Below are 23,345 nucleotides of genomic sequence, written 5' to 3' on the forward strand. Positions count from 1 at the left end.
TGTCCCTAGAGGCAGAGATTACATTCCAGACCATAGGAACCTGCCCAAGGTTTTTCCTCCCTAGAGTGGGGATGATATCCACAAATGGATAACTGCTATGGAGAGGGCCTGTAGAGTACAACAGGTCCCCCAAAAGCAGTGGGCAGCAATCTTATGGCTCTCCTTTTCTGATAAAGGTAGAGACAATCTCCTCACTGTTAGAGAAGAGGATGCTGATGATTATGAAGTCCTAAAGAGTGCATTCTTAGATGGGTTTGGCTTAACCACTAAACAGTACAGGTTGAAGTTCGGAGATACCCAGAAGGCACAGACACAGGACTGGGTGGTGAGGTTCTGGACTTTTTAGAGTCCAGAGGTGTCAGGGAAACAACACCCAAAGACCCCTGAGTTCCTTCCTGCTTTGGTGCACAAATAAACAGAGACGCTGGCTTCTCGATGGTGGCGTCAGATACCAAGATTTATTTACTACAGGGACACAGAAGTCATAGGAACCACACAAAGGCAGAATCTACGAGACTGTTCGAATTGCAAAAAATGGGCTGCTCCTTAAATACACAAAATATGTCTTCAGGCAACATTGCACGAATATCTTTCATGCCCAACCCGGTATCCCAAACAGACAATAAACATACACCAAACAATAATTAGTCATAGGTTTTCAGTATTCGATCAAGTCTTTTTGTCAGTTTTCCATTCTTTGACCGATCCTCCCCATCATAAAAATCGTATCCTCCCCATAGTAAAAGTCCAGAAGGAGAGGAGCAGAGCCAGGTGTAAGGGATAGAAAAGTAGGATAAGAGGTGCTTATGGGTCATAAACGGGCATGGCTACCGTCTTCGGCCTCTTAATCAGGACAATGGACACGAGAACCAGTATAGCAGGGCTGGCCTCAGGCAGGGGAGGCAGCTTGATTCTGCCTAGTCACGCAGCGTCAGCTTCCTCGGGCTCGAGCTTACGTGTCCTTAACCCCTTCGGTGCTCATGACGGAACGGTTCCGTCATGAGCCACGGTTGAGCTGTGCTCATGACGGAACCGTTCCGTCATGACCACGCCCGCGCAGGAATAGATCAGCACAGCAGGGGAATCCGTCCAGCATGGAAGGGGTTAACAAGGTGATTCTGCCGGGGTCATTGCTCATCCATTGACTATGTGAGGGCAAGAAACAAAATGGGTGCCGTATCTAAAATGGATGCCATGACTTTACAACAGAATGCCCTATTTCTCAGTGAATTCATGCTCGTAGCGCAGTGAAAACACTGTCATGCATTGAATGGATCATTTACGGTTCATTGGTACCAAAATCGTGTCAGTACTACGATACCGAATACACGGGTTCGGATCGCTACAGGACCTCAGACCGTCCTTTTGCCCTTACATAGGCAATAACTTACTCTATGTCAGAGTCCATCTCTATGTTCATCAGGTCACTGATATGTTGCTGGAGCATTATTCTATCTCGTGGCGTATCTCCAAAAACAGGTGGTCTTCTTACGCATGTTGAAACACAAAGGCCACATAAGGCAGTACCACACTGAACAATGAGACAGCACGAGAATAAAATTACCAACGCTACACCAATGACTATCAGAACCTTCCATCCCCACGCAGATAACAGATTCCAGAACCATCCCATTAGTGACCAGTCACCTTCCTCTACATGAATAGAGTCAGAGATTTTGTGTAACTTAGAAATGGCCTTATATACCGTTGGCGCATTATCTGGGATAAAAAAAAAGCAACTCGATTGGATCATCTTACATACCCCACCTCGAGCTGCAAGTAATACATCAAGGACCATACGATTCTGTAACGTCATGAGGCGATCCGCTTGAAGCTCAGCTGTCAGGTTACTAAGGGCACCCGCAGTTTCGGTAATAGTGGATTCAACTACCCGTGTTGGTTGACGTAAGTTTCTACTGTTGGCCATAGGCCCCCAGAGCGGAAGGAAACCTTTGAAAAAGTATCCTGCTTCTTGGCCAGCAGTGTCTTCCTTATTGAAAACACCTCTCACAACTCTAGTTTTGTGATAATCCGGTGCAGCAGTGTATGTCGGAGGCAACAGTTGAGCGATATAACATGAGCCTGAAAAGTCAGCAGGCAGCCATGTATATGCTCTGTCTTTGCAAACAAAATAGGTGCCCTTAGCAGCTAAGAATGCAGGGGAAGACTGTGACGGGAAAACGTATGTTTCAGTACAGTCACTCTTCCCTAGTCGAGCTTTCGGATTCCTCCCATTTCCTTGCAAACAGACCTGACCTTGGTGGGGTACGACCCAGACCGGAGTCGAGCTCTTACGTTTGTTCTCACCCAAAGTAATGCCATACTCCGTAACATTCCAACCCATGTAAACTCGTAATTCATCCTTGGGAATAAACGGAGTGTTATTGACATCTCTAACCATGTCAGTAATTCCTTTTACCAAGGCTCTATTAGCGGAGTTATACCTAGTGGAACGCCGAGGTCGCGGGGGATAGGCCTCTAGAGCATAGACGAACATGGTCTGAAATGCCCAGAATGATCCATTATAACTAAAGGGCAAAACCAGATAAGGGATACCCTTGTCCATGGTATGTGGTATCAAGCCACACACCCAGCAGTTCGTTGTGTTTACCACTAGTTGGTGTTGGTGCAAGAGCTGAATGAAAGTGTTATTTAGAAACTCAGAGCGTCGAGCTTGCTCATGTGCAGGAAAAGGATGGAAAGAATGAAAAGAAACAACAGTCGGAGAAACAGAAACATAGGGAGATACTGTAGATGTAACAGGTGCAAAAATCAATTGAATACCAAACATAAATTCCGCCTACCAGAGTTATTAAAACAATCAGAAATGTCAGAGCACATTGCATTAGGAAACATTTGCTATTCAACATTTCATACAGTTTTGTCTTGCGAGCATTTATGACGTTAGCCCGTCGCAGTTCAGGAAGCTCCATCTTCTACAACCGTTCGCAACGGATGGTTTGTACCTGTTAAAAAATTGCCTCTGTCTACCCTGGGAGTTCCCAAAATAAACAGAAGAAACCGACCTTGTGTCTGGTTCCCTGCAAGTTAAAACAAGGCACACGTTACGACCCTACGGTAACCCAGATGGCAAGGTGAGAGAACAACACAAAAAAAACAAAAAAAAGGACAAAAATTATAGAGCAAACTTCCTGACTGAATGGAAATGTGAAAGAGTTTTTTTAAATAGAAAGGTAATTATGCAATGCTATTGTTTTCTAAAATGAGAACGTAGATTGTATCTAAATTTTTCTGGTCTCGTCTGATCTTGAAACAATTGATCTACAAGTGCAGTAATGTTCAAATCCACAGGTGACAAATGTTCACCTTGTACAACACTCTGTTCAGGGTTTGAAGGAACAGTTCCTGGTGGGGTATCAGAGTTCTGCGTTTCAGTTCGTTTGTCTGTTATGTACTCTGCATCACTGAGGGGGATGAGCCTAGGAACAGGTTCTGTCTCGGATACACCAAATCCCTGTCTAACCCAGTTGTCGTAGGGGAGTGGGAGAGGGACACGCTTCGTATGGCTAGCGTGCACCCAATGTTTCTTCCAGCTAGGCGTACAGCAGTTCTTGTGGCCAGGAGCACTTGAAACGGGCCCACGAATCTTGGCTGGAGGTTCCGGGTTCGTTCAAAATTCCGCACCACAACTTGATCACCGGGTTTCAACGTGTGACCTGGACTCTCTGGCAGTTTAGGCAAGGATTCAAATACCTGTTGATGAATAAGGCTCAATTTAGCAGTCAGGTCAAAAAGGTAATCAATCAACATTGGATATTCGATCTGTTTGAATTCCTTTGGCCTAGGGACTCTCCAAACATTAGCAGGACGACCAAACACAATCTCATATGGGCTAAGCCCTACTCGAGAGTGTACAGTCGCTCTGGTGGACAATAAAGCTAAAGGCAGTGCGTCTGGCCAAGATAGACCAGTGGAAGCTTGAATTTTAGCAAGTTTCAGCTTCAAGGTACCATTGTACCCTTCGACCAAACCTGCTGACTGTGGGTGATTCGCACTGTGGAATTTCTGGGTGATTCCCAGACCCGCACACACACTCTTCATAACTTTCCCTACAAACTCACTTCCATTGTCCGACCATACAATCCGTGGCATACCATACCTGGGGAAGTACTTTTTGAGGAGGATTTTGGCAGTAGACATAGCAGTGTTATCCTTTAACGGATACGCCTCAATCCATCTTGAAAAAGCACAGACTACCACTAGGACATATTTAAGATTATAACACCTGTCCATGTGGATAAAATCCAACTGAATCACTTCAAAGGGACAAGAAGGGGGAGCAAAGTGACCAGCTGGGGTTGGGGTTCCCTTGCCAGGATTATGCATCAGGCATATCATGCAATTTTTCACCACTCTTTCCGCACACTTAGTAATTCCATCGTTCTTCCATACTGGAGCTAACATTTTACAGATCCCTTTCGAACTAATGTGCGCCGCTCCATGCGCCATCGTGACTACCGCAAGTACATACGCATCAGGTAACATCCAACGCTGCTGCTCAGACAAATCAACCCAACATCCACTTGAATCCATTTTACCCGTTTTCTCCTTCCATTCATTCTTCTCATTTTTAGTTGCTTCATTCTGGATTGCCTTCACACTTTCAATCGTATTCTCACACATTCCTGATTCAGCAATCCATCTTGCAGACGTTGCAACGTACATTCGACTCATCATGTTCTTGGCCGTCTCTTTGGCGACCTCATCAGCAAACGCATTCCCACGGCCAACATCATCCGTAATCTTTCGATGTGCACTGCACTTCACAATCGCAACTTCATTCGGTAGGGTCAGAGATTCCAACAGGTCATTGACTAACTGTCCATGTTGGATCTTAGTCCCATGGGACGTGAGAAAACCTCTTTCTTTCCACAGACGTCCAAAACTATGTGCAACGCCGAAGGCGTATTGGCTATCAGTAAACACATTCACTCTCTTTCCCTCAGCTAAAACACACGCTCTTGTTAATGCAATTAATTCTGCAGCTTGGGCAGAATTCTGACTTACTCTTGCGGTCTCAACAATCGTACTCAAAGTCGTAACTGCATAAGCGGCCGTCACATCACCATTCTGTAGTTTAAAACATGACCCATCGACGTACAAAGTGCCATCTGGATCTAGTAACGGAGTATCTTTTAAATCAATCCTACCTTTTGTCTCTTCCTCAGTTCTAAAACAACAATCATGGGGCTCTGAATCACTCGACTCTTGAGTAGTCGGCAACAGCGTTGCTGGATTCAATATGTTGCATCGCTTGATCTGAATGTGACTTGCCAAAAGCGTCAGCTCATAGCCTGATAGTCTAGCACTGGTGAGGTGTTGAGTTTTCGTTCGATTCATGAGTGTATCCACAGCATGTGGAACCATGACTACTAACATGTTGTTCATGACTAGTCCAGCAGACTGTCGAATAGACACTGCAGCTGCTGCTGTAGCTCTCAAACAACTTGGCAATGCTCTGGCTACCGGATCTAATGTGGATGAGAAATATGCACAAGGTCGCTGTTTGTCACCAAATTGTTGCGTTAAAACACTCAACGCACAACCTTCTCTTTCATGGACATATAAGGTAAACGGCTTACTGTAGTCAGGAGTACCCAACACAGGAGCTGAACACAGCGCATCACGTAAGTCAGAGAAGCTCTGTTGACATTCATCAGACCATGGCAAAGGGCTCGGAACACCTTTTCCAGTCAGGGCTACCAATGGTTTTGCCATGAGAGAAAAATTTGGGATCCATTGCCTGCAGTATGACATAATACCCAAAAACGCACGCACTTCTCTCTGTGTGCTTGGTACAATCATCTGCGAAATTGCTTTGATTCTCTCTGGGGTCAACCTTCTTCCCTCCTTTGACAAAAGATGACCTAAGAAGGTCACTTCTTGGCAACAATATTGCAGTTCAGAAGGTGAAACCTTGTGATGTAAGTCTGACAAATGACGTAATAAAGAAATTGTAGCTGTTTTGCAAGTTTCCTTGTCTTCAGCGGTCACTAAAAGATCATCTACGTATTGGATCAGAGCAACACCAGGAGGAAGTACAAGAGCATCTAATTGACTTTTTAATGCTTGGCTGTAAATTGAAGGGCTCCCACAATAACCTTGTGGAGCGCGCTTGAACCTGAAACTGCGACCACCTAAGGAGAAACCAAAAATGTCTCTACTTTCCTCGGCTATCGGGATGCTGAAAAAGGCATTCTTCAAGTCTATCACTGTAAACCATGAGGCTGAGGCAGGAATCAACGTCAATAATGCAGTGATATCTGGTACCACAGGAAACTGCGTAATCACTATTTTGTTAACCTCTCTGAGGTCAATCACAAATCTGTAGATTGGAGGTTTGGAAGGGTCAGTGCGTTTCAAAATCGGCAGAACAGGACTATTGCAGACATTTCCTTTAGTTTCCTCTATCACATCTTTCTGTATCAAGTCTTTTACGATCAGTAAAAGTGCACGTTCACCTTCATTCGAAATCTGATACTGTGGGATTCGTGGGAATCTAACATTCGCTTTCAGACTCACCACATAAGGGGGAATTTCCAAAAGACCTACATCATTAGGACCAGTCGCCCAAAGAGTATCAGGGAGAGAACGCAGCTCCGGTGGGAGCTTATTCATTGACATGTACATTGGAGAAATGACTCTCTTACCCAACGTGAGCTGTACTCCCGAAGGAGAACAGTACAGTGTCGCATGCAGGCGTTTCAACAGATCTAAACCAAGCAGATTCTCATTACAACCGGTTGTCAGAATAAGGGGTGCTTCTAGTTTGCATGGCCCAACAGAAATTGACAAAGGACTAGAAACAGGATTGTGAACAGGGGCGCCTGAGAAACCTACTGAAGTGTTCGTTAAGCCAGACAAAGGTGCGCCAGGGAGTTTCGCATGCATAATTGAACTTTTTGCCGCACCAGTATCCAACAGAAACGGTTCGACCACGCCTGATGTAACTACTGCGACATAAGGTCCACTCTGATCAACTGGAACTGATACTACTCCCTCTCTTTGCCTGTGGCTGTCCTAGTACTCGCTTTTCTGAATCTCTTCATTAAGTTCATAGTAATCCTCAACATGATACTGTGGAGATCTACCTGGTTGCGTAGATTGTACATTTCGCTGATTGAAATAATTTGATGGGCGATCAGCCTGTGGAGTCATTGTACCACGTCCTCTACCTCTAGGAGCTTGCATAAACCCACCACTACCTCTCTGAGCTGGGACACCACTGGTTTGTGGGTGCAGTACTGGACACTCGTTCTTATAATGACCCTCCTTTTTACAATAGGCACACTGATTCCATGCTAACTGTTGTCGGGGAAGACCATAATCAAATCTTTGGGACATCCCTTGCTGGAATTGTGGCTGTTGCTGAAACTGGGGTCGCTGCTGTGAATCTGACTGATTTGAGCGAGGCGGGTACGCCTGTTGCAATAGAACTTTAGTTTTCAAATCTTTTGTCTTCTTTTCTGACTTTTCCTTCTCTTCTTTCTCCCTATTCTCGTAATACTGAGAAGTTGCAAGTATCTGTGCTGTCGTCGACACTGCCCATGCACTCTCAGAATCCTTTAACTTGTTACTAAGCTCAGGCAGTAAATTAAACACAAACTTGTAGACAAACAACCTCTGACCTCCCTCAGTACTCATATCTTGCCCACTGTGGTCTACGAAGGTCTCTTCAAATCTAGTGAAGAAGTCAGAGACGCTTTCGTCCTTCTTCTGCTTGCATGCTGATAATTTATCCCAGTTGACCCGTAACGCTGGCATCAGCGTTTTCATCAGATTAATTATTCTGCCAGGTAAAGCAGCAATCAGAGGCTCAGGTTTAGCACCACCAACATGTTGCGCGTCTGCCGCTACAATAGCTGGCCAATCACCTCCTAAGGCAACTGGGTGATTCTCTTGCTGAATCTTGGCCCATATAGGCTGTGGCACTACATTGCCAAATAGCATTTCGATGTCTGCCAAATTCATGACACACGCTTGAACTGTCTGGGTTAACTCTTTATAATAACCAGCAGGATTTTTACGTGGATCCGGTAATGCCTGTTTTACTGCTAATACTTCAGCCCGCTTCCAAGGGATGTGTATCCACACTCTATGGAAATGTGCTGGGGCAGCTGCAATACCCAAGTTCGCATCAGCTTGGACTGCTTCGCGCCATATCGGTGGAACTTCCCTCATCGGATATTGACCTCGTCTTTTCCTAGTAATCGGTGAACCATCAGAACCCCTTGGAGACCGAAGAGGAGAATCATCCCTATAAGCTAAAATCAGTTCTATCGCTTCCCTTACTTCTGAACCTATCACCATTCCTGCGGCGAACTTTTGCTGAATATTTATCAAATCAGAGGGAACGGAATCTAAGTCATCATCATCCCATTCCTGACGCAAAAGAGAACACATCACGTCAAAGACATAACGTTGAGTTGGTTCATTCCATTGCAAAAATGTATCTGACACTCTTCATGCATCATACTTCACAGCTTTCGACATCCACCTAAGAGCTGTTGAATCTAATATTTCTCGTTCCTGGGGACCAGGAAACTGGCTACGTCTCTGTGTAGAGTCAGAAATGGGGGTCCCAATTAAAGACCTGTAGAGAGGAGTTAAGATATTAGTTACAGAGTCGGTTATTTTCCGACGAACAGAAAGCGGAGTCAGAATGTTTACAGAGTTCGGGAACAAGGAAGCTGGAGTAGATGAAATGGTAAGTGTGGGAGTAGCAGGTAAAGCAGTTTGCGAAACGACAGGCAAAGGCGGAATAGGCAACCCAGGAAGAGGGGGTGCCGGGGGAACATTAACCACAGGAAGGACAGGAGCTTGAATCAAAGGAAGTGGAGCAACTATTCCAGGCTGACCAGCAGCTGGCTGCACAACAGGTAGTAACTGTGGTGCTGTATTACCCTGTGCATACGGTGGAGGTGATCTCAACAGATAAGACAACAGAGGATCCTTTTCAGAGTCCTCTATCGGCGTAGCAGGACACGATGGCAAGACAGGGTAGCATTTATCAATCGCCAAATTATGTTTTCTATTCGCTATCTCTATTGCTTTCTCAGTCTCGTTGACATGCAACTGTCTAGCAGACTCCATTAATGTCAACCCTTTCTCTTTCTGTTCCTTCTTCATCTTCCTAATTTCTCTCTGTTTGGCTTCTTTACGCCATACGCGAAAAGAATCAAACATTGCCGGCCGGGCTTTCTTTTTAAACAACTTCATTTCTAGATTGTCTAGAATTTCAATTTCAAAGCTACCATGCGGTGGCCAACTAAGGACACCATCTTTCCTGGTGTAACGGACCCATACTTCATTATAAGCGATAGGACCTACACCATGTTTACAATAGAGCTCATATGTAGGAGTTCCAATCGGAGGAACCGAACACGGATCCTCCAACCGGGGATCCCCGTTGCAACTTAACCAGGACAGGAAACAATTACTACTGTTAGTCATTATAAACTAAGGACAGATTCCAACCAAAATGCGCAAAGAACTTAGGCCTACCAAATGAACCAATACCAAAACAAAGATTATCTTAACAAGAGCAACCAATGATAATCTACGAATTCAAAAACAAACATATCCAGAGAACAAAAGGTTTTATCCGAACAAGAGCAACAAAGAACAACCAAACTGAGAGCAACCCACTTAATACTTAACTGAAATGTGGAAGACGTCACCAAGGAGAACCCGTCTACGTCTCGCCGTACTAAGGTCTCCACCTCGGGTCCAAGACAGGGCGACAGTCAGGGCAGCGGTCCTCTGTAGCCGTTTGGGAACGGGAACCCTCGTGGAAGAGATCGTCGGGCCACTTTTACGATATACAGGGATTGATGAAGCGGGGTACCTCCCTCCGGAATCTTCACATGAAGCTCCTCGAAATTTTCAGGCTTTGGACCGGTACCGGATGACGTCGCCCCACGTTGGGCGCCAAATTGATGTTCTGGACTTTTTAGAGTCCAGAGGTGTCAGGGAAACAACACCCAAAGACCCCTGAGTTCTTTCCTGCCTTGGTGCACAAATAAACAGAGACGCGGGCTTCTCGATGGTGGCGTCAGAGACCAAGATTTATTTACTGCAGGGACACAGAAGTCATAGGAACCACACAAAGGCAGAATCTACGAGACTGTTCGAATTGCAAAAAATGGGTTGCTCCTTAAATACACAAACTATGTCTTCAGGCAACATTGCACGAATATCTTTCATGCCCAACCCGGTATCCCAAACAGACAATAAACATACACCAAACAATAATTAGTCGTAGGTTTTCAGTATTCGATCAAGTCTTTTTTCTCAGTTTTCTATTCTTTGACCGATCCTCCCCATCATAAAAATCGTATCCTTCCCATAGTAAAAGTCCAGAAGGAGAGGAGCAGAGCCAGGTGTAAGGGATAGAAAAGTAGGATAAGAGGTGCTTATGGGACATAAACGGGCATGGCTACCGTCTTCGGCCTCTTAATCAGGACAATGGACACGAGAACCTGTATAGCAGGGCTGGCCTCAGGCAGGGGAGGCAGCTTGATTCTGCCTAGTCACGCAGCGTCAGCTTCCTCGGGCTCGAGCTTACGTGTCCTTAACAAGGTGATTCTGCCGGGGTCATTGCTCGTCCATTGACTATGTGAGGGCAAGAAACAAAATGGGTGCCGTATCTAAAATGGATGCCATGACTTTACAACAGAATGCCCTATTTCTCAGTGAATTCATGCTCGTAGCGCAGCGAAAACACTGTCATGCATTAAATGGATCATTTACGGTTCATTGGTACCAAAATCGTGTCAGTACTACGATACCGAATACACGGGTTCGGATCGCTACAGGACCTCGGTGGACTTTGTAAATTGTGCTACCAAGGCTCTGGAGGGTTGGATAATTGGCAGTAAAGCAACTGACTTTAAGGGATTGTATAATCTAATAATGAGAGAGCAGATCCTTAACAATTGTCAAAACCAGCTCTTACACCAGTACCTGGTGGACTCTGATCTGACCTCTCCCCAAGAATTGGAAAAGAAGGCAGGCAAATGGGTCAGAACTAACCCTGGGCGTAGTTCACGTAGCTTTGCGAAGCTACGCGAAGATGTACTTGCACTATGCGAGCTACGCCTAGCTTCGCGAGCTTACGTAGTTGCTTGGGGCGCCCGTTCGCGACGGCTTTTTCTTATTCGGGAGCGTGGTGAGCGAGTTCGGGGAGCTGTTTGCATGGTCGGGGGATAATATATCGCGATCTTACCCATGCTGTCACCAATGGGCGCGGCCATCTTGTTTTTCAATTGTCCCGCCCGCTCGCGATGATTTATTTTCTGTTCCGGGTCGCGGATAGCGTGTTCGCGATGTGCATTGTCGTGTTCGGGAGCGCATTTTACTTGCTCGCGATGAATAGTGCATGTTCGCGAGAAATATCGCGCAAACGTACCCACGCGGTCGCAAATGGGCGCGGCCATCTTGTTTTTCACTCTATGCTATGGTTCTGGGCCTACTTTTCTATCCTCCCTTTATCTTTGTAATCCTTTGTATTTAAAGCATTTTTTCTGACTTCTTTTAGTTATCATCTTTCTCTCTCTTTGCCTAAGTTTATATTTTGCATTTTATTTCTACTTTTACTGTGTTTTTTTTACTTTTATAAGGTTCTTTCTTTCTTATTCCCCCTAACTTTTTTTCCCCTTCTAACTTTTCTTTTCCACCTCCCACCCACCCCAGAACCATGGCCAAGGGCACAGCTAGTGCCGAAGGCAAGGGACCTGCAGGAGCAGACAAGGGTCGCCTGCCTTGCGGCAGAATGCGTCCTGCAGGGGTGCAGGCCCGGCAACTGTTTGGGGAGGAGGAGGTGGCCGCCCTTGTTTTTTTCATTCAGCGCCACCTCCCCTTGACCTTGGCAGCAGACGGCAGGCCTGGCTCTGGGTACGCTATCCAGGAGCTGCACCGTTAGTGGGCGAAGGCGCCCCGGGCAGTGTTCCAGTGCTCTGGGGTCCGGCGCACCCATAATCAGCTGGCCCACCGGTGGTCCGACATCCTGGACTGGGAGCAGGACCTGTTGGACCTGCTAGCTGTCGAGGTCGTCGGGCTTGGTGAGTAACTTATTGTGTATAAATTAAATTTGACGAACAACAAGATTACTGCTGCGTGCTACGCGTTGCTGGTAAATTACGTTCCAAAAAGCAAAATCTTCTTTGATTTAAGGACCCAGGTGCTCGGTGGTACTCTTACTTGTTTGCAACTTAGTTTGCGCTAGCTTGTGCTGATTATGTAAGAGTTTATTTTAGAGAACTGAAGTTAGGTAATGCGATTTGCTAGAGAGACTCTAGTCCTTCCGTTGTCCTACTGTGAAATAGTGGTGGATGGATATTGGATACGAGGTTTAGTTTGTTAGTATTAGTTAATAATTGTTTTATGCGGTCTGTGTGACGCCTCCTCTGTCACTGAGTGCTGCTTACCCCAGTCCTCAGTACAACCTTTGTACTTTGTTTAGTGAGTGGTAGGCTTAGCATGGTCAGTCAGTAGCAGAACTAGATCAGAATCATGCAACCAACCCACAATTTGTTGTAAATATGTATGCACAAATGTATGCATGTGTCCTTCATCTCATCTATGCATTTGATGGCTGAAAAAAATGGAAATGCAGACTTAGTGAACAATTGGCCCGTCTGGAATAGGTGGTGTAGGTCAGGTGGTACTTACTAGGCTTCGTTAGTATTTGTAATCAGAATGATTATGGAACACTAGAGTGTTCATAAATAAGTAGACGGTCCGTGAATGCAGGAAGAAGCCAGTAGTCGATCCATCTGCTTAGATAGGTCAATGTTATTGCAATTGTTGTTTCCTAAAATGTTGTTTGACTTATTTTTCCAAATGATTTATTATTATTTGTTTCACAGCACTCCTTAATGTTTGTCTCTTTCTTTATTATATTTTACATGATCATCAGCACCACCCAGGGGCAAGAAGACGGGGTCGGAGTCAGCGGGGGAACCACAGGATCGCTCCTCTACCGAGGCTCCTGCTGCTGGCCCCAGTAAGTCCTCCAGTGGTTATATTAACATTTATATTTCAATAACTTTTACTGCATCTTTTTTTTCCGAACTATAAATTATGGTTCCATTTTCTAATTCTATTTTTTACAAAAGCTTCTTTGACCTTGACTATCTGTTTCCAAATTCTGTTTATCCCTGCCTCTAACTAAGTTCCTTCTAACTGCCTATGCTATGACTCTCTGTACTACTACTACTACTACTACTATTACTATTACTCTGTCTGTAGCGAAGCTTGCACAGTTGCCCACTCTTTATTAAAGGTTTTCTTTGGAATAATAAAACTCTGATTGACCAATAGCTTTAACCACTGTGTCCCGTCCTTTGGGTTGTCCTCTTCTAGTCTTCTCAATGTTGAGGCTTTGACAATTACCACAAACAAAATGGCCAACCAGATATTTGACTAGTATTTTGGATCAGATAGTACATAATACTACTATTGTTGTAGTGATTCTGCAGAGCCACATACAGAACTATGCACAACAAAATAGGATGTCGGTGATGGGAGGTTGGACCTTACTGATCACACCTCAGTCCGAAGAACCCACGATCCCCTGACCGACTAGCTATAGTGTCTCACATTAGGGTCCCACTCCCGACCCCCCCACGAAGAAGATACACAATGTTGATGATGACTGAGACAGACAACCCAGAACATAATAACACCATTTTGCTCACTCACTTGTGTAAGTCCAACCCACCACACCAAATACCACAGAGTCTATGTGTAAGTTCAAAAGGTTTATTTGAAACCAGTAACAAACTCTGTACATTGTCAATATGAAATTTAATTTACTACAGCCATCGTCAATAAACCAGCAAAAAGCCTAAGATTAAAACAGTAAACATTTACAAGTGCATGACAACAAGAACAAGAGACAAAATCTTTTGAATTCTGGAAGACCCCTCACCATAGAACGTAGAAATACTGGTTACATCATGCATCATAAGCTCTGTAAATCTCTGGTTTGTAGAAGGGAATCTTCCGCCTATTATATGAGAAAAATGCTGTGCGTTAGCCGTTAGATAGTATACTGGTGAATGCAAGCATTTTGCAGTCATGGCAAAAAGTGTAACATGTATGTTATGGCTAAGCAATACGGAATAACCAAACTCAATAAGTGGGTTGCTTTTCGACCTCTTCACTTGTACGCAACAGTCAAGTGGCCTCAAAGGTGTTTACTGCACATGTCAATAAGCTGGCAGGTATAATTAAATATACGCCAAAAGAGTAGTAGTCGACATGATGAATGGATACACATGGCTCAGGCTAACTTTCAAAAGAGTAGAGTAGGACTAGATGACCCTAGGAACCATATAAATACTTGTGTCTGTCTACTGACTGTACTTACTGTCTAGTGCTGATGTATGTTGTATTAACTTTTTTTTCAATGTTCCAAGTGAACACTAATAAAATAGGAGGAGGTTTCCAGGCATCTAAAAATGTGTGATGTTTTTTTCTAGGCACACTACCATCCACCAGTGCCGGCGGGGCCAGCGGAGATGCGGCCATTCCGGAGGGGGCAGGAGAACTGGCGGCACCTGCAGGAGAGACAGGGGGGAGCCAGCAGCAGTGGCCGGCGGCGGTAAGTTATATTCATTACTTCTTGACATTACTACTAGATGGAAGTGTGTTCACTATTTCACTGTACTGTGTGACTTATTAAGTTGTAGTGAACATTATGCAACGGTTGAAGAAGACACCCTTTACTTACCATTAGCAGCGTGAGTTGAGTAACCAATGGCCTCTTCTATTTGACTCCAAAATCAGCTGTGAAGGTTTTATGGAGAAGACAAACTCAGATCAGATGACCTTGATGGATGTGTTGAACAAAGAGGGAAAGAAGGGTGGAAGGACGGGCGAGATAAATAATATGACTGACTGGCAGAGAAGGATATGTTGTTGGAAGCATGTATAGGTGGCTGATAGTAATCAGATCAGATGCATGGGTTGTTGAAGGATGAGTGGAAGGTTAAAGAGAATGCCTGCCTGGGTGGGTGACACAGTATGGGTGGATAGTGCTAGATAGCAAGAATCAGCGGTGTTTGGTTCAAACTCAAAGCCAAGGCAAGCAAGGAAGGAGCGGAAGCATGGGTGGTTGTTGGTGCAACCAAGTAAGTATGAGATATATAAAAAAGAAGGATAAACGTTTACTTTAATGGATGTATTCCTGGATGTACTAATATCAATAGACAGTATAGTTGGAAAGTGCCAATGGAGAGTCTTACTTTGAAGAAAATGTAAAAGAGACTGCGCCACAGTAGCAAAGCGTAGGGGAATATAGGTAGTATTATCAGAATACAGTTGACTCGCAGTAGTTTGCAAGCACGTCATATATATATATATATATATATATATATATATATATATATATATATATATATATATATAATCAAGCGGAAGCCCCTTCCTCTGACTCTGGTGACCACTCCCTACCTATTAATGTATCTTCGATTGGGTCAGCCAGCCTGCAATGGCTGGCCTATCTGTTGTTTATGATTGTTACACAATCAATGAAAGCAAAGTACCCTTTGCAGTAGCGGTTGGTGTTGAGAGTGCTGGCGGGCGGTGACATGGGGAGGGGCAGGGTGGGTGGCACTGGCAAGTAAACTATGTATCACGGCCAAATACAGGTAATCAACATAAAAATAAATACAATTATTTTCATTGTGCGCACTGCACTGCCGAATGCGATGCAGTGCGTGCAACAATTTTTAATTTTTTTTTTTAATGTATTGTTTAATTACCTGTGATTGTCCTTAATCCATAGTTTACTATCCCCACCCTGCACCTTCCCACTTCACAGCCCGGCAGCACTCCCACCACCGACCGCTACTGACCTGATGTCGTATTACCATCTATAATATGAATAAAAGCAATGATAATTGGATCAGATAAATATTCAGCCTTTTTGTAGTACCCAGGGCAGGGTGTAAGTGAAATTGTTCATTTGCCCTCATGTAACAGACAGAGTATGCCCAGTGCCACCGGCCGTAAGGCATCATACAAAAATATGAGCTTCCCCACCTGCAGACAGTAGTAGTAAATAAAACTAACATGAGTCTGCATAATGTGGCTCATATCTGTTTCTCTTGGGTGCAAGCTTAGCTGACTGACCTGGCATGCCGGCTACAACAAGGTTATGTAATTGTGCCAAACTAGAGATAAGAACAACACGACTGGTGTACCGGAATACATAGTACGATTATAATGTCGGAAACTCCCACAAATGTTAGAGTCCAAGGAAGTAGGAGTAGAGATACTTACCACCAAATCACAAATGTTATGTACTGTGCTTGCTAGTGATACTGTGACACTATGTGTTGAATGATTTTAGTGTTTCTGTTTTGCTAAGAGTATTGGCTACAACATGTTCTTTTTCTTTCTTGATATAGATACTCCTTCCACATCCACACCAAAACCATCTAGGAAGGAGTTGGCCGCCAGGGCCCGGCGCCGTAAACTGGAGGCCATTTGCGAAGAATATCGCCAGCTGGTGGCTCAGGCGGAGGAGGAGGCAGCTGCAGCCTCCTTCAATGCCCCGGGCCAAAGTCAGGCCCTGCCTCCAGTTTCACGGCACCGTGGTCCGGCAGCCGCCCGCCGCCGCGCCTCCATCTCAACCACTGCTGCCCCCCACCCTACATGTAACGGCAGGGCATTTCGCCACCAGCTGCTCCGCCGGATGGCCCACTTTGAAGAGAACCTAGAGAAGCGGGTAAAAATCCTGGTGGATAAACACCTGAAGGCCCGCCGACTATAGAGGACCTTGTCATTTGCCCCTTTTTTAATTCCTTTTGTTGGTGGGTGGGTTTTTGGGCATTTGGGATTCATTCGAACATTGGAACTTGTACTTTCGTTTCGTTTTGGACATTGGTTGGGGCTAGGGAGGAGGGTGGGTTAGGTCAGAGTGGTTTAGTTTATTTTTGTTAGGGGATATTACATTTTATACTATTTACTTATACGATGTTAATGTTTTGTGGTGGGTTACTGTTTTCCGAATTCAATCTAAGTTACATGGTTTGTTACTTTGTTTCTGTGCTGCTGCATGCCAACAGCCAGTGTTTGATTTAAAAGATCTGCCAATTTTGTAACACACAAACCGATAGATGCAGTACCCCTCACTGAGTTATTTTTAATTGTCATAATAGTACTGTCAGTCTCTCCTCCTAGTCCATACCTCCCACCAAACTTATCTTACCTGTGATTGATGATGATGAAGTTCGGCACACTGATGGCTACATGGTTAGTTTCCCAAATGAACGGAGAAGATGCCATTATTGTGGTGGTAGTAGTAGACACTGGTAATAGCATTTGAAAAAAGAAAGAGAAAGTCACTTGACTGAGAGACTGTGGGAGGAGTAGTAGAACAAAGTAAACTACAGCATGGGTGGGCAAGCAGAAGAAGATCCTTGCCCTGCCTTAGTTGAAATTCAATTAGTGTTGCTTTCACCACATCTGCCCTAGCAAGCGTGTGATCAATTGTTGGTGTACATTTAATGTAGTGACATCACACCTCAATATAAATCACACAGCCCGGGGGAAGAGGGTTAGGGATTGATGAATGGATGGGAAGTGGGGTTTTGGGAAAGGTTTGAGTAAGAAAAACAGACAGTATGCATGGACACAACAAAAGTAAAACACAATCTTGTAAGACGACCATGATCCATTATCAAAGAAATCAAAGTATAAAGTGAGAAAAAGGAAATGCATGCATGTTGAGGAAGAGAACTTGATGGTTAATGATAATGAGTTGTACTTACTAACTACTACTACCCAATGAGACAGTACATGGAAGAAATTATTAATATGAAATTTGCCTTGCCTGTCTGCCGCCCTCAGAGCTCAGACCAAACCAAATTACATGCTGTACCGGGCTTACTTTTATTTTTCAAGCTAGCAAAGGAAATGAAAAAATAGTTGTAGGGATCAATTACCAAACAAACCACAACACACAGTCGTAATGATTGAAGAGAAAAAAGGAATCAAATAAATTTAAAGACGAATGATGAATGATACTAAAGTTACTGTATTATCCTGGTCCAAATGTGGAGTTGCATGATTGATGCAAAGGCAAAAGAGGCCAAGCAAATCGCAGAACCCCTGAACCATCCGCTCAATGTTGGCCTCTTTTGCCTTTGCATCAGTCATGGACGTACAAAACCCTTTCCGTAGAAACCAATCACCTGCCGTTTTTTTAAATGTGGCTGATAATCCTGTTGGTGCTGTTGATGTTATTGCTGGCAGTGTTGTTGACTGCTGGGAGGCAAATGCACTGCTCTCGGCCTCTGCAGTAGAACTTGACTCTGGGTGCCCTGCAGTACTTTTTCTGTCCCGGGGTGGCGGGCCTCTAATTAAGATCCGTTGGTTTTCAAAGTCAGTGGCTTCCTTAGCTATCAAAGTTTTGTACTTGGCAACATCCACTTCTGAAAAAGGAATAATTTGTAACGTGGATCCAAAATTGAGGCAGTAATGTAATGTCGATGTGACACAATGTTATTTTGAATCCTTGTATTGTCAGATAAGCGAGCGGCTAAGGTGTCCGCCAAATAATATGCGTCTACTTTGTCATCCACACCTGCGTACATTTCTGACACCTCCTTCAGCTCTTGCTCTAGCATGTACAACAATGGGATAGCTTGGCCCATAGTACAGTCCTCCCTGCTCACTTCACGTGTGAAGACCTCAAAAGGAAGTAGCACATCTCTGTCAGGCATTTGACGAGGTCCCATTGGGCCATCTCAACGGTCATGCGTTTCACAGTAGGATCTCCAGACCTTTTCATGACATAAGCATTAAGTGGTATGTACTGCTCAAACAGACGCTCAAGCATGTAATAAGTTGAGTTACAACATGTTGGCACCTCCTGGATGAGTGCTTTGACTGGCAGTTTATGCTCACGTTGAATGACCCTCAGCTGCTTCCGGGCTTTAAAAGAATGGTTGAAATGTGTGCATATTCTTCTGCAGGTGGTCAGTAAACTGCTGACTTTGCTTTCATTTTTCAGAAAGTCTTGAACAACAATGTTAATGCAGTGTGCCAAACATGGGACCCTGAAATAGCCACCATCTTTCATGGCCCTAACTACATTACTGCCATTGTCCATGGCAACAAAACCAATAGTAAGCCCTCTTGGTCGCAGCCACTCAAACACCTTGCTGTTAAACTCATCCAAAATGTTTGCAGCAGTATGAGATTTCTCCATAGCAAACATGGCTACAGTTGCATGTTTGCGAGTGTCTTTAAAAATCTCAGTGGTGTCAACAACACCGTCAGATATATTATCTTTAACACCCGAAAAAGAGATCCAGTGTGCAGTGATGTATTTTTAGATCCACAGCACACGTAGATAATATAAATTTCGTCGTCTATTGTGTGTATAAGAACATGAATACATAGAGAGCAAAACCATAAATCAAAATACAATCTTCTTCGTGTCTTCTTTATTAAGAAGTGTTCAAGTGAAGCATCAAGATTACAGCCAGTCACAGCCAACACGTGTTTCGTCGTATCGGGAATGTAGTCCCACGACTTCCTCAAGGCTGTGCAAACATGAACAATTTAAATTCAAAGTGACGAAAAGAATGAACCAAAGGAAGTATTAAAATTATAGTCATGATTGATGCACCCAAACGAGTGGAGAGAAAGGACGACCTGATCGTGAGTTAAACGTGAAATCTTCATGATTATTCCAGTTAAGTGAAATGATGGTTAGCATTAACGCCGTCGTGAGGAAATAACCGTCGTACCAAATTTCACCTTAAATGGTGACTGACAATATACATCGAGGCACCAAAGCCGAATATTTACCTATCTTCGTACTGGAGAAATTTCTGTCATGTAAAGAGAAATAAGAGCGATCTAATAACAGAAAAGACCTCGAACCGTGTAATTACAGGCAAGCCTTCAATACTCAAATGCATCAAACCTACTTTAAATGTGGTTGTAATTCCGGCCCACATGGGGGTCTATGGTCAGAGCGGGGAACGAGGAATGTCACAATCCTGTTGGAGAGGTGTTCGTGTCTGACATTGCTCTGTGAACAATGGAGGATATGTTGTCGGAATTAAAATTACTTGAAAACCGTCATTACGATGTGTAAGACACTTCACATTCCGCACACGATTTTCATTCAGTTAAAAGGAATCTGGTAAATATTCCAGGCTGACCCGAAATCCACTCAAATCCGTAACTAAATCCAAAGTATGAAATCTTCGCCCAGTATTCAGTAATTATACCCTTGTCACTTCAAATAAGCGACTTAATCCAAAGGCTAAAATCCTCTCTCAGTATTTAGTAATTGTATCCTCTCACTCCAAATATGTGACTCAGTCCTTACCTAAGGTTCTCTCAATATTTCTGTGCCCTCGTCCTCGTCTCAGATCAGCAGTATGGGTACGCCGAGTGCAGCAGCCCGTGTCGAGTGTTTGTTCCGTGCGACGGCTGCCATGTCATAAATACATCCGGGTTGTGCGTCACAATGCGCGTCACGTCAATAAACATAGAAAGAAGACTCTATGTTGTTAAATGCTTCCCAATCCTTAGTGTATACCGGTTTGTGACTAACGTGTACCATTCAAAATCACTACTTCAATACTTCACTGTAAAAAATCCCTGAAATCAAAACTTTATCAAGTGGAAATATATTGTAAAGTCAGTACCTCCGAAACAATTCGCGATCCGCTAATGCCAGACCCAAATGGGGGTATTGAGTGTATATGTACCCATGACCCTCGATTAAAGTCTTCCATCTATACAAGTCTATAAACTTCTAAGTTCGTCCGTTTTTAAATTAAAAGAGCGTCATGAGTCATTGTGCAGTAGACGAGTACGTGTCTCATAGTGCTTCCTACAGTTGACGAGTGAATCAGATTGTGAACGTGACGTGTATATATATTTGCTGCATTTGTGCCGGTCGGTTCATTATTTAACAGTGAGTTTTGTGTGTTCTCGAGTCTCTCCACCAGTTCGGTCGGAAATTATCTAAGTCTGAAAACGCTCCACAATAGGACATAATATTATCTAGCTATGACCGTGGAGATTCAAACATAGTGACAGTAAAATCATGTGGTCGCTAGTATGTTCCTGTATCTGGAAAACACAATTCGAAGACATATACATTAGAGTCATATGTGATACATATAGTACTATCACATTGCGTACTATAGTCAGTATCAGACTGTTCATCTAAACATACAGAATTTAACATTTTGTTTCAGTGTGTTATTTACAGTGTATACTGTTCTGGTTTCTTAGGCAAAATTATAAACACAGCCTATCTGCCTAAGAAGTAATGCAGCTCATGATCGATATTTAAGCCACATTCTGTGCTTCTCAATTTTAAAATCCATAGTGCCTCTTTGCGTCTTTGCGTCTCAGCGTCAGTTCCCTATTCCCACCCCGGGGGTGTCTGGGTATATGGTCAATTCCGTAGAATTCAAAACATTTGATGGTTGTTTGTTCTGTGCAGATAGACATATGGGCAGCTATGGGGTATCTCATATCCCCATTTCTGACTGCTCTAATGTGTTCTCTGATCCTGTCTCGTAGTGGCCTGTTAGTACTGCCAATGTATCTCTTCCGGCATTTGCACTCTATAACATAGATTACAAAATTGGTGAGACATGTGATGTTAGTCCTGATTTTATAAGTCCTGCCACCTGGACCCTGAAATTCTGTAATTCTGGAGTGTGCCCATTTGCACGCCGTGCATTGTCCACAGCCAGAAAAACCACAAGAGTATACGGTTAACCAGTTATCTCTATTTTTAGGTGTGGGATAACTTGGACTTAAAATGTTCTTAAGTGAGATGCCCCGTCTAAAAGTGATACCTGGTTTATCAGTGATGTAGTCCCTGAGGGATCTATCTGCCTTCAATAAGTGCCAATGTTTGTTGAGACTTTGTCTCAAAATCCCAGACCAGTCACTGTAATTTGTCACCAGTCTGATCTTGTTGTACTACAGTTCCGTCTTACCCTCACTAATTCTCCATATGGGATGGACCGAATCTGATGTTGTGGGTGTGAGCTGGATGCATGAAGTACAGAGTTACATGCCGTTGCTTTTCTGAACAGTCTGCTCTGTAAACATCTATCCTCTACATAAAATTCCACGTCCAGAAAAGAAATTTTGTTTTTGCTCTTCTCTGAGGTGAGGTGGATATTATGATCATTAGAATTAAGATGTTCAATGAATTCAGTAAGTTTTGTTTGGGACCCTGTCCATATCATAAAACAATCATCAATGTACCTTCCCCAGTATAGTATTGAGTCATTCCATTGAGTGCCCAGTGTGCAGTGATGCACATGTAATCAGTGGCTTGGCAACTGGTCCACATGTCTGTTGTCAGGGGTATACTCTGAATAGCACTCTGTTTTAAGGCTTTTCCAAGCAATTCCAGCACGTCATGATGTAGTGCTGGAACAGCAACTCTTGCGAAATAGTAGCGGCTGGGAACTTTCCATTTTGGGCAGATGGTGGTCACAAATTCAAGAAAACCCACCCCTTCAACAAAATAAAAAGGGAGAAGTTCCAGTGCTAACATTTTAGCCAGCTTCGCATTGTACAAACGTGCTATTGGTTGGTTGCGTTCGTACTGCCCCTCTGGCATAGTAAACATGCTAAGAATGGTAGGCTGCATGGTATTCCTTCCTGTGCTCAACATCGCACTATTTTGGCAAGCAGTACTCCTTGGTGTCTCAGGCTGACTCTTACTCTTGTGCCAATGAGATGTGGCTGAGGATGTGGGCGTTACCACTGCAATGCTGGGGACAGGGCTTCTTTGTGTACCACTACCACAGAGAATGTCTCCCTCTTCTTCCTGTTCCACCATGAGCGGACTTTCTACTTGTTTATGCCCAACAGCAATGGTTCCAGTTTTTATGCAACTAAGGTGCTCCTCCCACTGGATTGTGTGGTGTTTTTTCAGATGGGTCATTTGGCCTCCGATACCATAGTTTGTACCAAGCTTACCATGACTAACTGAGGTATGACAAACGGAGCATATAGCAATGTTCTCCTCCTTTCCGCTAACCGTAAAGAAGTCCCACACTGGGGAGCTTAACTTTTGTCTCCTGCTGGAGGTGCCACTTCCAATGCCGGATGAACTGGAGGGTGTGTGTTGAATTTGACTCTGTGCAGTACCACTACCTACTTCTGCTGAGGTGGTGCTTGTGCTGGATGTAGGATGCTGCCGGCCCTTTGCTAATGTAAATATGGAAGCTGGAGGTCGTATTGGTGTTACCTGTGTTGGAGGTATGCGTGCTACATCCCTCACAGCCATTTTGGATAGTGTAAAAAGTGTT

This window comes from Triturus cristatus, chromosome 8 (genome assembly GCF_964204655.1).
Source record: "Triturus cristatus chromosome 8, aTriCri1.1, whole genome shotgun sequence".
Classification (NCBI taxonomy): domain Eukaryota; kingdom Metazoa; phylum Chordata; class Amphibia; order Caudata; family Salamandridae; genus Triturus; species Triturus cristatus.